Source organism: Marmota flaviventris, chromosome 1 (genome assembly GCF_047511675.1).
Source record: "Marmota flaviventris isolate mMarFla1 chromosome 1, mMarFla1.hap1, whole genome shotgun sequence".
Lineage (NCBI taxonomy): Eukaryota > Metazoa > Chordata > Mammalia > Rodentia > Sciuridae > Marmota > Marmota flaviventris.
The window spans coordinates 156,016,584-156,032,017 of NC_092498.1; the positions used below are offsets into that span (position 1 = coordinate 156,016,584).

Genomic DNA, 15,434 nt, shown 5'->3' on the forward strand with positions numbered 1-15,434 from the left:
AGAAGATCTGGAGACTGAGACAGGAGGATCACATTTTCAAAGCCAGCCTCAGCAAAAGTGAGGCACAAAGCAACTCAGTGAAAACCTGTCTTTAAATAAAATACAAAATAAACCTGGGTATGGCTCAGTGACCAAGTGCACCTGAGTTCAATCCCCTGTCCCCCTCCCCCCCAAAAAAAAGATAGTGCACCTTGATCAATTGTTATTCATCCCAGAGATGCCAAGTTGGCTCAACATACATAAATCAATTGATGTAATTCTTCATATTAATAGACTTAAAACAAGAATCATATGATCATCTCAATATATGTAGAAACAGCATTTGACAAAATACAGCATCCATTCATATTTAAAACAAAATAAAAACTAGAGACAGTAGGAACATACCTCAACATTGTAAAAGCTATCTATGCTAAGCCCAAGCATGGCCAACATCATTCTAAATGAAGAAAAATTGAAAACAGTTTCTCTAAAAACTGGAACAAGATAAAGATGTCCTCTTTCACCACTTTTATTCAACATCTCCCTGGAAACTCTAGCTAGAGTATCAGACAGACTAAAGAAATTAAAGGGATACAAAGAGAGAAAAAAAGAGGGCTGGGATTGTGGCTCAGTGGTAGAGCACTCACCTAGCACGGGTTCAATCCTGAGCACCACATAAAAATAAAGGCATTGTGTTGTGTTCATCTACACCTAAAAAATAAATATTAAAAAAGAGGGAAAAAAGAACTCAAACTATTCCTACATCCCCATGACATCATTCTATATTTAGAAGACCCAAAAATTCTACCAGAAAACTTCTAGAACTAATGAATTTATTCAGAAAATTAGCAGGATATAAAAATAAATACCCCATCAATTGTGTTCCTATACATCAAAATGAATCCTCTGAAAGAGAAATTGGGATAACTATCCCATTCATAGTAGCCTCAAAAAAAATAAAATAAAATCCTTGGAAATCAATCTAACAAAATAGGTGAAAAACCTCTACAATGAAAAACTATAGAACACTAACAAAATAATTTGAAGACTTCAGAAGATGGAAAGATCTCCCATGCTTTTGGAAGGTAAAATTAACATTGTCAAAATGTAACCACCAAAAGCGTTATACAGATTTAATGCAATTACTATTAAAATTCCAATGACATTTGGCATGGTGGCACAAGTCTGTAATCCCAGAATCTTGAGAGGCTGAGACAGTAAGATTGTGAGTTCAAAGCCAGCCTCAACAACAGCAAAACGGTAAGAAATTCAGTGAGACCCTGTGTCTAAATTTAAAAAAAATATACAAAATAGGACTGGGACTGTGGTTCAGTGGTTGAGTCTCCCTGAGTTCAATCTTCAGTACCCCCACCCACCAAAAAGAAAATCCAATGACATTCTTCATAGAAACAGAAAATTCAGTCATAAAAGTTATTTGGAAAAATTGGAGACCCAGAATAGCCAAAGCAATCCACAGCAAGAAAAGTGAAGTTGAAGGCATCACAATACCAGACATTAAATTATACTACAGACCTATAGTAGCAAAAATGGAGTGGTATTGGAACAAAAAAAGACATGTAGATCAATAGTACAGAATAGAAGACAAATAAATATGGTTATCCCATACTAGACAAAGGTGCCAAAAACATACATCAGAGAAAATGGTTCTGGGAAAACTGAAAACACATATGTAGCAAAATGAAATTAAACCCATATCTCTCACCCCGCACAAAACTCAACTCAAAGTGGATCAAGGACATAGGCACTAGAACAGAGACCCTGCACCTAACAGAAGAAAAAGTAAGGCCAATCTTCACCATGTCAGCTTAGGATCTGACTTCTTTAAAAGCGCAAGAAGTAAAATCGAGAATCAATAAATGGGATGATTTCCAACTAAAAAGTTTCTTCTCAGCCAAGTAAACAATCAATAACATGAAGAAACAGTATACAGAATGGGACCACATGCACCACAGATACAGCATTAATCTCCAGGGTATGTAAATATCTCAAAAAACTCAACATCTGTCATGAGCCCTCTGTGAGCTGTGTGTGGACTATGTTGTGCATTGTAACCTAGTGAAGGGATAAGTCTAGCATTAGGAACTTCCTTGGACACCTCCTCACAGGGACTGATTGCCTGATGCAAGTGAACTTCACCCTCAAGTTCTGCCAAAAATCCACACAGCACCTGAGATGGGAGTGACCTGAGAAGATGCCAATCAACCTGCTGACTGCTAGACATCATGAAGAAAGACTCCACTCTTGAAACCTTATCCCTGCTTTTGATGTATCCTCTTCAATAAACCACTGGAGCCATCTTTTCTCTGTCTAGTTCCAGCACCCATGTGGACTAGATCTATCAGGGGCTTCACTTTTGTAATATATTTGTGGCTATTTGTGTTTTGTTATTCACTAATTATTTGAGACTTTAAGTTTTAGGGTGGCTTACATCCTCCTAAACAGGAAGAAAAACTCTCCAATGAGACACTGGCCATTGCCCCCCCACACACACACTAAACACCAATAAAACAAATATATCAATCAATGAATGGGCTAAGGAACTGAATAGACACTTCACAAAAGAAGAAATACAATCAACCAGCAAATGTATGAAAAAATGTTAATTATATCTAGCAATTAGAGAAATGAAAAATCAAAACTACTCTAAGATTTTATCTCACTTCAGTCAGAATGGCAGTTATCAAGAATACAAGCAACAGGAGTTCCTGCACAAGTGCATGGTAACAGCACTGGGTCCCAGCCAGCATTGGGAAGTTAGACCAACAGAGGCATTGTCAGACTGCTGGGACACCAGCACTTTGCCAACCCCAACAACAATGATGGTGTTTCAGGTGGAGATTGAGGATTTCCAATATGATGAGGACTCCAAAACATATTTCTACCCCTGCCCCTGTGGGAATAACTTTTCCATCACCAAGGAAGATATGGAGAATGGGCAAGATGTGGCAACATGTTCTAGCTGCTCTCTCATTATAAAAGTGATTTATGACAGATCAATTTCTGTGTGGAGAAACAGTCTCAGCTCCTTCAACCAACAAAGAACTAGTTAAATGCTGAAGAAACCTTCAGAAATGCACATCATAAACAGTTAAAAATGAGCCCAGATGGAAATGTCAAATGCAGAATAGCTGAATTTTTCAAGGGTACAGCTGTTTTGTGGATTGCCATTCTGTTAGCATGTGGATCTTTTTGCCAACTGCTGAGTTCATCTTTAAATAGAGAAGTGAGTCCCAGACATGTTATACACAGATTTCATGTTTAGGCCACTTTATTGGAAGCATTCTTAATTATCTATCTGAATTTAAAAGAAAATAATTTTAAATCAGTGGTTTCTTTCCCTTAGTTATCATTTTTATACCTGAAACCTAATTTGATATATGATAACGGCATCATCTACCTCAGACATTAGGATTTCTTAATTAAAAAGAGATTATATTTTAATTAGTTACCAAGATGGTTAAAATTAGCCTTTTCTTTGAAATTTGACATCATCTTTATTATTCTAACTTAAAAAGAAATCCATTGCTTCATCAGTACTGTACTTCTGGTTCTCTCATCAAGCCAATCTTCCCAGTCTTGCCATTATTAGAATGTTCATGTTCTGTTCAGCATGTCATTTCTGCTGCACTTCATGCAGAGAGTTCTATTGTGGTATTAAAGAGAAAAGATTGGCTACAGTTTCTCCATCCTACAGGTTAGTGAATAAGGAAGAAAAGACTAAAGTGAAATGGTCAAAGAAGTAGAGATTCCTTATGTTCCTTAAAAATCATGAGAAGACTTTTTTAAAAATGAAGGAAGCAAAATTGTTAACAATGAGAGGAGTTAAATGTGCCAACTTAGTAAATTAATGCTTTAACTATTTGACCAAATCAAAGCAGATATTTTTGTATCTAAATTTTTGTTTATTTTCTGATAGAACTAATGAAATTGCATTTCATATAGGGGTTAATGCCAAGTCTCTGTGGCTGGTACCAGTGATTTTTGTCTATCACAGTATTGTGTCACTACTCCTAAAATGTAAAGCATCTACAATAGAGAATGAACTTGAAAATGGGATGCCTACTCTGAATATGTCCATGTGGACACATCTAGTAAGGCTCTATAGCATGCAACCCAACCATGCACTCTGACAGAGAAATGTTGCCATGAAGAAGAGAAATATATGAAGATAGACTATTAGTCTTCCTTTGCTAGAGTGCAGAGAGTAGGAAGAAATTAGAATCACAAGAAGATTGGAAAATTTTATTACAAACAGACCTTTTCTGTATATATGAAAATGCACTGATACCTGACAAGTTGTTTGGTGTATGGCTCCTGCAATTAGAAAAGCTTGATAGAGTATGAATGTTCTATACTGATTAATAAATGAAATATGCACACTCCTTGGAAGTTTAAATTAAAACAAGTGGAGTTTTTAAGCCTGGCAGCATCATGGCTATAGGCAGCCATTAGGCTGAAACATAATAAATCAAATCTTATATGCTAGATGTACTTGGTACAATATATGGCATATTCATGTTATGGTGAGAAATCTCACTGATGTTTGGAACACTGTCCACCCATAAATAATACACACTGCTTTGAAAAGCAAAGTGACTATTTAGGTGAACAGAGCAGGGTACAGGTTGACTTTTGTGGCATGGACCTGAAAAGAGAAATGAACTATCTCAAGCTCATTATAGATGGTGCTAACATATAAACTTTCTCTGCTACCAATTAATTTCAAGCAAAAGCAGACATCCTTGGTATAGGTCAACTATGAGCATAGAACAGGAAGAAAAATTGCCCAAGTTCAAACATTCCAGAAGAAATACAAATAGCATTAGCAGTCAGTGATTGTTAATAATTCTGCAATAATAGGAATGATTTTATTTTAAAGCAATTGTGTTGCTTAAGTTTGAGAACTACAAAAGAACAGGAATTAATTCTTATAATCTATAAGCAGAAAGTAAAATCAAGATTTTTCAGGTATGATTGGAATTCTTAGTGAAGCTTGTGTCTTACTTAGCCTCAGAGACATTTGTGTAGTACCTCTGTGAACTAAGTTAATCCAGTCTCTGTCTGATTAGCTCTGGAGTCTAAGGCCAGGCCAGTGAATCCCTCGCTTTTACAGGTATAGGAGATAGGGTCAGAAAGTTTTCAGCTGTCATTTCTCATTTCAGCTGTGGGAGCTTGCCAGAACAGAAAGTGAAACTGAAACCTTTATAAACTCAAAACTGTCTGAATCATGAAACCAGAAATGGAAACTCCAATTTTCATCAACAGTGTTACCACACTTCTGAGTTTGAAAATTAAATTGGCTGTTTAAAAGATTTTGCATATACTTTATATACATTAAGAAGCAGTTTTCTTGGATAGCACCAAATACTTTTATACCTGTGCATATTAACATTACCAGAATAAATTATATTGCATTCTAAATAAAATCTGATAATTTCCAAAAAAAGAATACAAGCAACAGTAAATATTGACAAGGATGTGGGGGGAAATGTACACTCATACATTACTGTTGGGAATGCAAATTGCTGCAACCATTATGGAAAGCATTATGGAGATTTCTCATAAAACTTGGAATGGAACCACCATTTGACCCAGCTATCCCACTCCTTGATTTATATCCAAAGTACCTAAAATCACCATATGACAGTGATGCAGCCACATCAATGTTTATAGCAGCTCAACTCACAATAGGTAAACTATGGAACCAACTTAAGTGACCTTTAACAGATGAATGGGTGAAGAAAACGTGGTGTACATACATGATGGAATATTACCCATTATGGCATTTGCTGGTAAGTGGATGGAGCTGGAAAATATCATGCTAAGTGAAATAAGCCAGTGCCCAAACACCAAAGGACAAATGTTTTCCTTTGATATGCAGATGCTAATTCACAATAGTGGGGAGGGGGAGTTATGGAAGAATAGAAGTACTTTGGATTTGACATAGGGTAAGGAAGGGGGAATGGGAATAGAAAAGATAGTAGAATGAATCAATTATTGTTACCCTAGGTACATTTATGATCACAAGACCAATGTAATTCTATATCATGTACAACCAGGAGAATGAGAAGTTATACTCCATATATTTGTATGATATAACAAAATACATTCTACTATCATGTATAGTTAATTAAAACAAGTAAAAATAAAATTAAAAAGTAAAGCTATTCTTAATAAATGCAACTTATTTAGAAAATACAACTACTGTCTTGACTCACATTTCTGGTAATTTGAGTCCTCAGGTATTTTATCTTTTAAACATCAAGTATTACAAATCACTACAGTGTTCCAATTTTCTAATGCTGATTCATTAATTTTGCTGAATAAAATCTTATTTAAAAAATTTGGAAATGGCTTTGGTTCATTTGTTTTTTAACAATTGCATTTACAGTGAAGTCCCACAAATAATATTTTAGCAATCTTTAAGTACTTTTTAATTTAAGATCATTACTGTCTTACAATAAAATGTTAACATGGCAATGTTTGTATATGAAAATTAAATAAGCTCAGATACACAAAATATTACTGATAAAACATTGTTGATTTATAAAATATTACTGATATCTCCTTCCTTTAAAATCAGAAAATTCAGAGTATTCTGGTTTTTAAATACTTATTTGAACTTAAAATAACATTTGTTTTAATATAATTTTCTATCTGTTTTTCAGTTACTTTATAAGAATCTGTGATATAAAAATTGGTAAAATGTGTTTATAGCTGCAGTTTTATTTCCATTTCTCTCAGACTTTGATGTGGCATGGCCAAATATGGAAATGTCTGCTGCCCCCAACCTGTGAGGGGAATGGAACTTAAAGTCACTTGTGTGAATTTCCAGGGACACCAAATAAAACACAGACACATACTTTACCTTTAAACAAACTTCAGGATGGCTTCTCCACTCTCAGCCTCAGGCTCCCCAAATGCAAGAGCTAGAGAAAGTCATGAGAGGCTGACAAGAGAGAGTGAGCATTTGGAAGAGGGCTTTTATTGGGGGGACCCTTATTCTTATGAAGTTTCATCCAAAAAAGGCCAGAAGGGGCAGGGTTACAAGGGGCAAGTGAGTTTAATTCAACCTAAGGGTTGAATTCCACCAAACTCAGCCTACATCTGAAGACACACCCTCAACTTTCTTAACCAGGACAATGCCCAGATCACTACAAATTGTAGTGATGGTCAAAGCCTCTTGCTTCAGGATGAAAGGTGCAAGTCACTCAGAGTGGCTTCCTACATATTCTCCTATCTTTCTTTGAAAAGGTAGGCGATGGGTCACTATTTTGAGTTCCTAAATTCTTGTTTTGAAGCCTTGCCATCCTATAATTACAATACAAGAGAGAATTAGTAGCAAAGAGAATAATATGGAGATATACCATACAAAATTTTTAAGAATGCCTCCAGGGTTAAAGCCATTCAATTCTTTAAGTATTTGATTAGCTAAAGAAGTAGGATCCAAAAAAATCAATTTTACTTTTTTGTATATCTTGAATATGATGATGTAGCTCCAAAAAATCCAAATGGTTATTATTATTTTGCCAAATATCAAACAAATGGTTTTTAATCTTCTCCCAATCCCAGTGGGAAGCATTGTATTTGGCAGAAGTAACACACACATACTTATATCTACTGTGACATTTAAGTATTTCCTTTTAACTTTTACATTTCCGGTAATTAAGACATAAGGAGATTGAACACAGGCCTATAAGCCATAACAAGAACCTTTCTTACAGTTTTTGCCTATAAAGTCTGGTAAAGTTTTGTCAGTAAAATATAAGAATTCTGAAGCAGCAATTAAACACCAAATATCTTTCTGAATTTCACCTTTGCTGAAGGTCAAGATGTTACTAACAAATCCTCTAGGAGTCATGGTAGTACACTTGCACAATTGCCTTTTGTCAATTTTAGGAGACCAGTCCTAAATATGTCTATTTCTAGACACCTTATGTTGTACTGGAAAAGTATTTATACAATCCATCCACTTAGGAAAGGTGACAATTTCTATCACAGAACAGTTAGGACATGAGGTATTCGGGGACATTCTGCTGAGATGACTGGTTTGTTATGAGAAAGTCCCATTTTAATAACTGATCTGATATAAGGTTTTGAGTCCCCAAGAACAATAGGAATAGTTGGTCCATGTCTCCCAACTGCTATCTTTCCCTCAAATGACACTTTTAGACAGATAGCATATTTATTGTGGGACCAACACAAAGATAATTTAGGACCATAGCCAGAATAATTAAATCCAGTTACATGGTTGGGGGTAATATGGGTGTCTTTAAATCCTCCCATCATATATGAGTCATTAGTAAATACTGGGATGGATTCTCCAGTCCACACCACTGGGTGTACTAAAGGTAGATCTGGAAAATATGTCCAATAAGTTTATCTCTGATTCCCATTTACCTGACATCCCAATAGAGCTATTATTTCAGCAGCAGCAGAAGCAGCAGCATCGGAGATTTAAATTTTCCTTACTGTTGAATCATTTGTGCAGCCTGCAGTGTCAATTTCCTCAGGTCCTTCAATAAGGGTAGCTTCCTCATTCAGTCTCTCTGGGCCATCTTTCTTCTCTTCCTTTGAGAGTTCTTTTTTTTTTAGGGAAGTCAGGTCTGGCATCTCTGGGTTGATTTTCAGTCATTTGAATTTGGTTCTATGTCCTCCATGAAGAGCACTTTCTGGGAAAATACAAGCATGACCTCTACCCCACATAATTGCTGGATCTGGTCCCTTCCATTAACTTGTCTACATGTCCTTTTACCAAACTCTGCCTAAAGGGCCTGTTTCCGTGGAAGATATGTGTCACATGGCTGCAGTGTGACCTTCTGAGTCACAATTTAGAAAATTTAAAATGAACAGAGCATGATTGAGGTTATTTTTGGAAAGTCCTATTCCTATCTCTCCCTTTTAGTTTTTGTAATTGTAGCTTAATAGATAAATTAGCTCATTCTTTCAATGGCTTGACATTGAGGGTTGTAAGAAATACCTGTTTTATGGTGAATATGAAAATTGTTGAAAAGAAGAGCTTACATAAGTTGGCACATTATCAGTTTTAATCTATAAAGGACATCCTGATACTGCAAAGGCAGCTAAACAATGAGAAAAAACACACTGAGTATTTTCTTTTGCATAGGCTGTGGCAAAGATAAATCTAGAATAAGTATCTACAACTACATGTACATAACATTGTTTGCCAAATTGAGGAATGTGAGTTACATCCATTTGCCATAATTTATTTGGTTTTAATCCATGGGGATTTACCCCAGATGGTAAAGATGGAGTGTGTATAACACACTGGGGCTAGTGACATAAATTTGATGAGCTTGTTCTCTAGTAATATTATATTTTTTATGTAAGCTAGAAGCATTTGGATGATACAAAGAATGCAAAGCTTATGTTCAGTCATACAAAGACTTCTGTTGACAAACAGCAACCAATTTATCAATCTTATCATTACTTGATGTTAGAGGCCCTGGAAGATTAGTGTGGACCCATATATGTGCCCTATAAAACATGGATGCTTTTGCATTTGCACATCCTTTGTAGGGTATGAAACAAATTGAATAACTCTTGTGATAATGTATACCAAATAATTGAAGTTTTGATATTTTTGTAACTCCAACTGCATATAAACTGTCAGAATAAATATTGATGGGCTCATTTGAAAAATGGCTTAAAGCACAAATGAGAGCTTGTAGTTCTGCTCATGGGGCAGAAGCATATGAGGTTTGTATTACCTCTGTATGAGCATGACTATAAAAACCTGCTTTGGGGCTGGGGCTGTGACTCAGCAGTAGAGCACTCACCTAGCATGCATGAGGCCCTGGGTTCGAACCTCAACACCACACAAAAAATAAACAAAATAAACATATTGTGTACAACTAAAATAAAAATATTTTAAAAACTATTCTTAAAAAAAAAAACCTCCTTTACCTGAGCTTGAGCCATCAGTGAATACTGTTAGTGCACCATCTATTGGTTGTGCATGCACAATCCTTGGAAATATGAATGTAGTTATGAATGCAAATTGAATAATTTTATCATGAGGATAATGACTCTCTATCTGACCACAAAATTAGCAAAAGCTACTTGCCAAAAACTAGAAGTTTGAAAAAGCCAATCATTCTGTTAAGCAGAAAATGGAATGATTGTATTATTAGATTCTTATCCAACTAGCTGTAAAACTCTAGTTCTGTCCTTTATCACTAATTGAGCAACAAAATCATAAAAAGGAGTTAATGACTTTTAAGGAGAGTGGGCTAAATGAATCCACTCAATAACTCCCAATATTTGCCATATTGCCCCTTTAGGAGCATAAGCAGTTGGAAATATTAATAAATATATAGGCTCTTGTGGATTAATTCTAGTAAGCTGAGCATTCTTAAAAGCAATTTCAACTTTCCTCAAGGCTGTTCTTGCTTCTGATATGAGCTGATAAGAAGAAGTTGGAAAAGGATCTCCCTGAAATATTTGGAATAAAGGACTTAAATATCAAGTAGTTAGCTTTAAAGATGGCCTCAGCAAATTAATATCTCCTAATAATTTTTGAAAATCATTAATAGTGTGCAGCTCCATGACTCTAATTTGTAAGTTTTGAGGACAGATTGTATGTCCTTCAATCATATGACCTAGATATTGAAAACATTGCACAATCTGAGGTCGCAATGCACAAACCCATTGCTGTAAGTGAAGTCTCTAATTGGGAAAAAATTTAAGAGTACATCTTAATTAGCATGAACTAAAAGTATATCATCCATAAAATGAATAATACATGCATCCGATATAATAATACATTCATCTCTCACAGGCATGATAGCCTATGCCACAAAATTTTGACTAGGGTAGGACTGTTACACATTCCCTGAGGCAATACTTTCCAGCAATACCTTTTTATTGGATCTTTAAAATTATTTTCTGGGATACTAAAGGCAAACTTTTTACATTTATCTGAGTACAAAGGTATAGAGAAAAACAATCTTTTATATCTACTACTATTAAATAATAATCTAAAGGAATATTTGTAGGAGAAGGAAGCCAGATTGTAACACTCCCATGGGCTCTATAACATTATTAATAGCTCTAAGGTCTAGTAATAATCTCCAATTACCAGATTTTTTCTTAATTACAAAGATGAGTGTGTTCCAAGGGCTGAGCGTAGGCTCTAAATAACCAGCCTGAAGTTGTTCCTCGAATAACATGTAGGCTATTTTAAGTTTTTTCCCTGTTAGGAGTCATTGACTAACCCAGATTGGCTCTTCTGTGAGCCAATAAATTTTTTGCTGTTCTTTGGGGTCAGTGAAAGGGTCAGGGCCCCTACCAAAAATTTTGGCTGGGTGCATTTATTAATCTCTGTTGGGGAGTTTGGGTTATACGTAGGTACTCTTTCTGTAAATTTCCCTAGCAATAAATCCTTGATTAAGACCCTCAAATGACATGATAGAATTAGAGTTACTAATAATAATCATAAGCTGCTTAAAATAATCTCTACCCCATAAATGTACTGGTAAGGTGTCTAAAACATAAGGCTTGAAAATTCCAGCATTACCATCTTGGTCTTCCAAGTGAAGATACTGGGCACTCTGAGCAGGTTGAAATATCTGTCCTATGCCTTCTAAATTGGCAGGCACAGTGGGTAAAGGCCAGCCTTTAAAATCTATGTGATAAAACAGATTTATCTGCCCCAGTATCTATGATACCTCAAAATTTTTTATGATTGATTTTAAGTTCCAGTAATAGGTGCTCCTGCCAGATTAATTGAGCCTAGTATACTTGGTCCAGGGACCCAGAAGTTGAGGTCTTAAGCAGGCTGTCCCAAGGAATGGCAAGGCATAAGTACTAACTATGCCAGCACATCTTTTGTAGAGAGCCAAATGGTATTTTCTGATTGCACAGTGATTTTAATCTCATCTCTAAAATCCAAACCCCTGGCATTATCTGAATTCCCCCTTTTAAATTATTTTGTCCCAAAGGTAAGCCTATGATACCTGGGGGTAATATCCCACAGATTCCAGTAGGAACTCACTGTGGTCCCATTTCAGGTGTTAAATTTACTACCATGGCTGGTCATAAAAGTACTGTCTGGGTGGAGCTGGCTCCTTACAGTGAAGATCCGCCATGACCAGCTGTGATGATGTCAAAGTCTGGGACTCTGACTCCTCCTCCCATGCATGCTTCAGAGGCCCCATTGTGTATTGGACCTGGGGTAGACCCCACCTCCCATTTTTTGGCCCTGGGGGAGGCGGAAGTGAGATCAGAAATGGAGGCGAGCTACCACCATGTTTGTTCCCATCCCTACTCACCATGTGGCTTTCGTGCCACTGGTGTGAACCAGGAGAGGTCTCTGCCCTATTGTACAGAGATATGCAGTCCTGCACCAAATGCCCAGTCCTGCCACAATTGAAACACCACCCTCAAGAATGGTGTCTCTGGGATTGGGGATGGAGTACCTGTTTTAAAGCCCGTTGATTGTAAAACCTGGTAATGGTGTGGGACCAAAATCTATATAAAGGTGAATGAATTCAGAAACTGTCCCTTTCTTCCAATGGGGTTGGAGGATGTCCTGACAAACTTTATTGGCATTTTCAAGTGCTAACACTTTGACTATGAACTCAGAGGCATTTAAGTTTCTGATTGATCTGTTCGCTACCTGGTAGAGGCATGCTACAAAATCAGAGAATTATTCTTCTGATCCCTGTTTAATCTGACTAAATCCAACTAAGATTGATCCCAGGAAGATATCTTTTAGTACATGCAGTGATATGATCACAAATGGCTAGATCATAATTCAGTATTCTCTCTAGGTCTGCAAATTCCCCTGTTCCCATTAACATCTCCAAGGGGGAATCAAAACCTTGCCTCCTGTTCCTCTCAGCCTGTTGGTACAATAATCAGTTCAGCGAGATAACCAAAGGAGATAATCATCCTCAGAAAGTCAAGCTTTTGCCATAGAAACCCAGTCATTTGGGGGTAAGGCTCATGGCATAATGAATCAAGCAGACTTTGCACAAAGGGTGAGTTTGGACTATAGGTACAGCAAGCACTTTTGAGCTCCTTTAGAGTCTTAAAAGGAACTGCAGTGTGCATGCAGACGTGCTGGTTTAGTTTGTTAATCTGCTCAAAGACTGGAAAAAGCTGAAAACCTGTAATGTCTTACCCCACTTCCTGCACTCTTCTAAGGCCACATTGTAGCGGGGTAAGCCTGGCAACCACCAGTTCAGAGTAATTATTGAACACTGTTCTCCTGGAGGAGAGTGGCCAAATTTTAATGGTGAGTACTGGGCCAGGTAGATGTTATTTAGAAAAAAACCCTCCAGGTATTTCTCACCTTCTGACTGAGTCCCCTCAGACTGTGACTCTTTTTCATCTGTATCTTCCTGTCCATTTTGTGCCTGTCAATTTTAAATCTGCCTTACAGAAATTTGATCAGGGTTAGTTTCCTCTTTGTAACATGCCCCTTGGTGCTCCTCTAAACTGCTGGATCTGTCTGGTTCAGCAGAGACTGAACTTTTGGTCTTATGTATTGCCCCCAGGCCATCTGTCTTTGGTTTTAGAGCTGCAGATTGAGGGAAAATAGACTCCGCCCTCAGTCCCACCACAGAAAGAAAAAAAAAAAACACTTGGAAGCAGCCTCAGGCTGTTTCTCTTGCTCCAAACTTCTAATGGCTCTCTGAAGCCTTTTCAACAGGTCCATGAAGGACCACTGGTCCTGCTCTAGATCTTCAAAAAGACACATTTCTAAAGCAGTCCAGACCTTTTTAACACTCTCTATTGTACTTTTAGACAGCTTGGCAGAGAGGCAGCCTTTATACAATTTTCTACCTAGCACTCACAAGTATATAAATCTGGTGATTCTTGTTCACAAAAGCACAGGTATATGTCACTAACCATTTTCAGGAAGTGAGCTAGCTGGGCTCTCCTGACTTGTTTTCTTCTCTGGTTGATTATCTTCTCCAAAATTATTAAATTTCTTTATCTGAAGACATGAAACCGCCCATGATAATCTTTTAATGTCTCTGGCTCTAAAACTGTCTGCTTCCTCTGTGACCTCAAAAAAACACAGTTCTAAATTTCTACAGCATGCTCTCTCAGTCAACTTGGAAGTTCACCCTGAGCAGTCCCTTGTTTTGGGCACCACCTGCTGTCCCCAACCACACAGGCAGCTGAACCTAAGGTCACTTGTGTGAATTTCCAGGGCACCAATAAAACACAGACACACACTTTTCCTTAAACAAGCTTCAGGATGGCTTCTTTGGCTTCTTCACTCTTGGCCTCAGGCTCTCCAAATGGGAGAGCAAGAGAAAGTCATGAGAGGCTGGCGAGAGACGGCAAGCATGTTTGGAAGTGGGCTTTTTTGGGAGGACCTTATTCTTAGAAAGTTTCATCCAAAAAAGGCCAGAAGGGGCAGGGTTACAAAGGACAAGTGAGTATAATTCAACCCAAGGGACATCACCTACATCTGAAGACATGTCCTCAACTTCCTGAAGTGGGACAATGCCCAGATCACTATGAAATGTAGTGATGGTCAAAGCCTCTTGCTTCAGGAAGAAAGGCGTGAGTCATTCAGAGTGGTTCCCCACAAATGTCTCCCATTCTTTCACCCAAGCCTAATATTTTCATATTCATTTCATAACTGCTTGTTCTCTTCTCTTTAAACTTTGTTGGGATTTTTCCTCAGAAGATATTCTAAACCCACAAAACAGTTCTAGGACATTGATACAATATTGACTCATTAAAAGTCTCAGTGAATATTCACTCACTTCTTTGATAAAATAATTATTACTAGAGCATAAAAAATACTGCAATTTCAATGTACAAATAAACTGCTATTAAAATTTGAAATAAAAACAATGTACAAATATACTGCTATTAAAATTTGAAACAAAAATAATACATTTCATGGTATAGCAAAAAAAGACAAAGAAACAAAAAACCATTCAAGTATAAACATAACAAAATCTGTGCAACATTTTTTTAAGTTGTGAAAAATTGTTGAAAAAATGAAAAATTAAATTGATGAAACTATAGTCCTTATAAATGATAAAGTTTACAACATTATTAAGATAAAGTCAGTGTTTCCCAAGTGAATCTATAGATTCAATGCAATCCAAATAAAAATCTCAGCTAGTACTCGGTAGATAATGACAAGTTCTTACAACACTGAGTGACAAAAAAAAATACTGAAAAGGAAGAAACTTGAAGAATTCAAAACTTATATTCAAGATTTACTATAAGCTTATGGTAAACAAGAGATTATGGGATTGTAAAAAATACATGCAGATAAATGGAACAGCATCAATGGATTAATACAAATATACCTAACAGATCTGTTTCAAAGAAGCAAAAACAGTTCAGTACAGAAAGCATACAATTCAAAACAAATGTTGGTGGCACAAATCATGACCATATGGAAAACAAAATGTACAGAAACAAAAACTTCA

The 15,434-nt window shown here is 36.6% G+C and overlaps 1 pseudogene; it reads left to right on the forward strand.

Moving 5' to 3' along the window:
* The first annotated feature begins 2,819 nt into the window (after nucleotides 1-2,819).
* On the forward strand, nucleotides 2,820-3,060 carry LOC114083081 (diphthamide biosynthesis protein 3-like; annotated as a pseudogene).
* The last annotated feature ends 12,374 nt before the right edge of the window (nucleotides 3,061-15,434 follow it).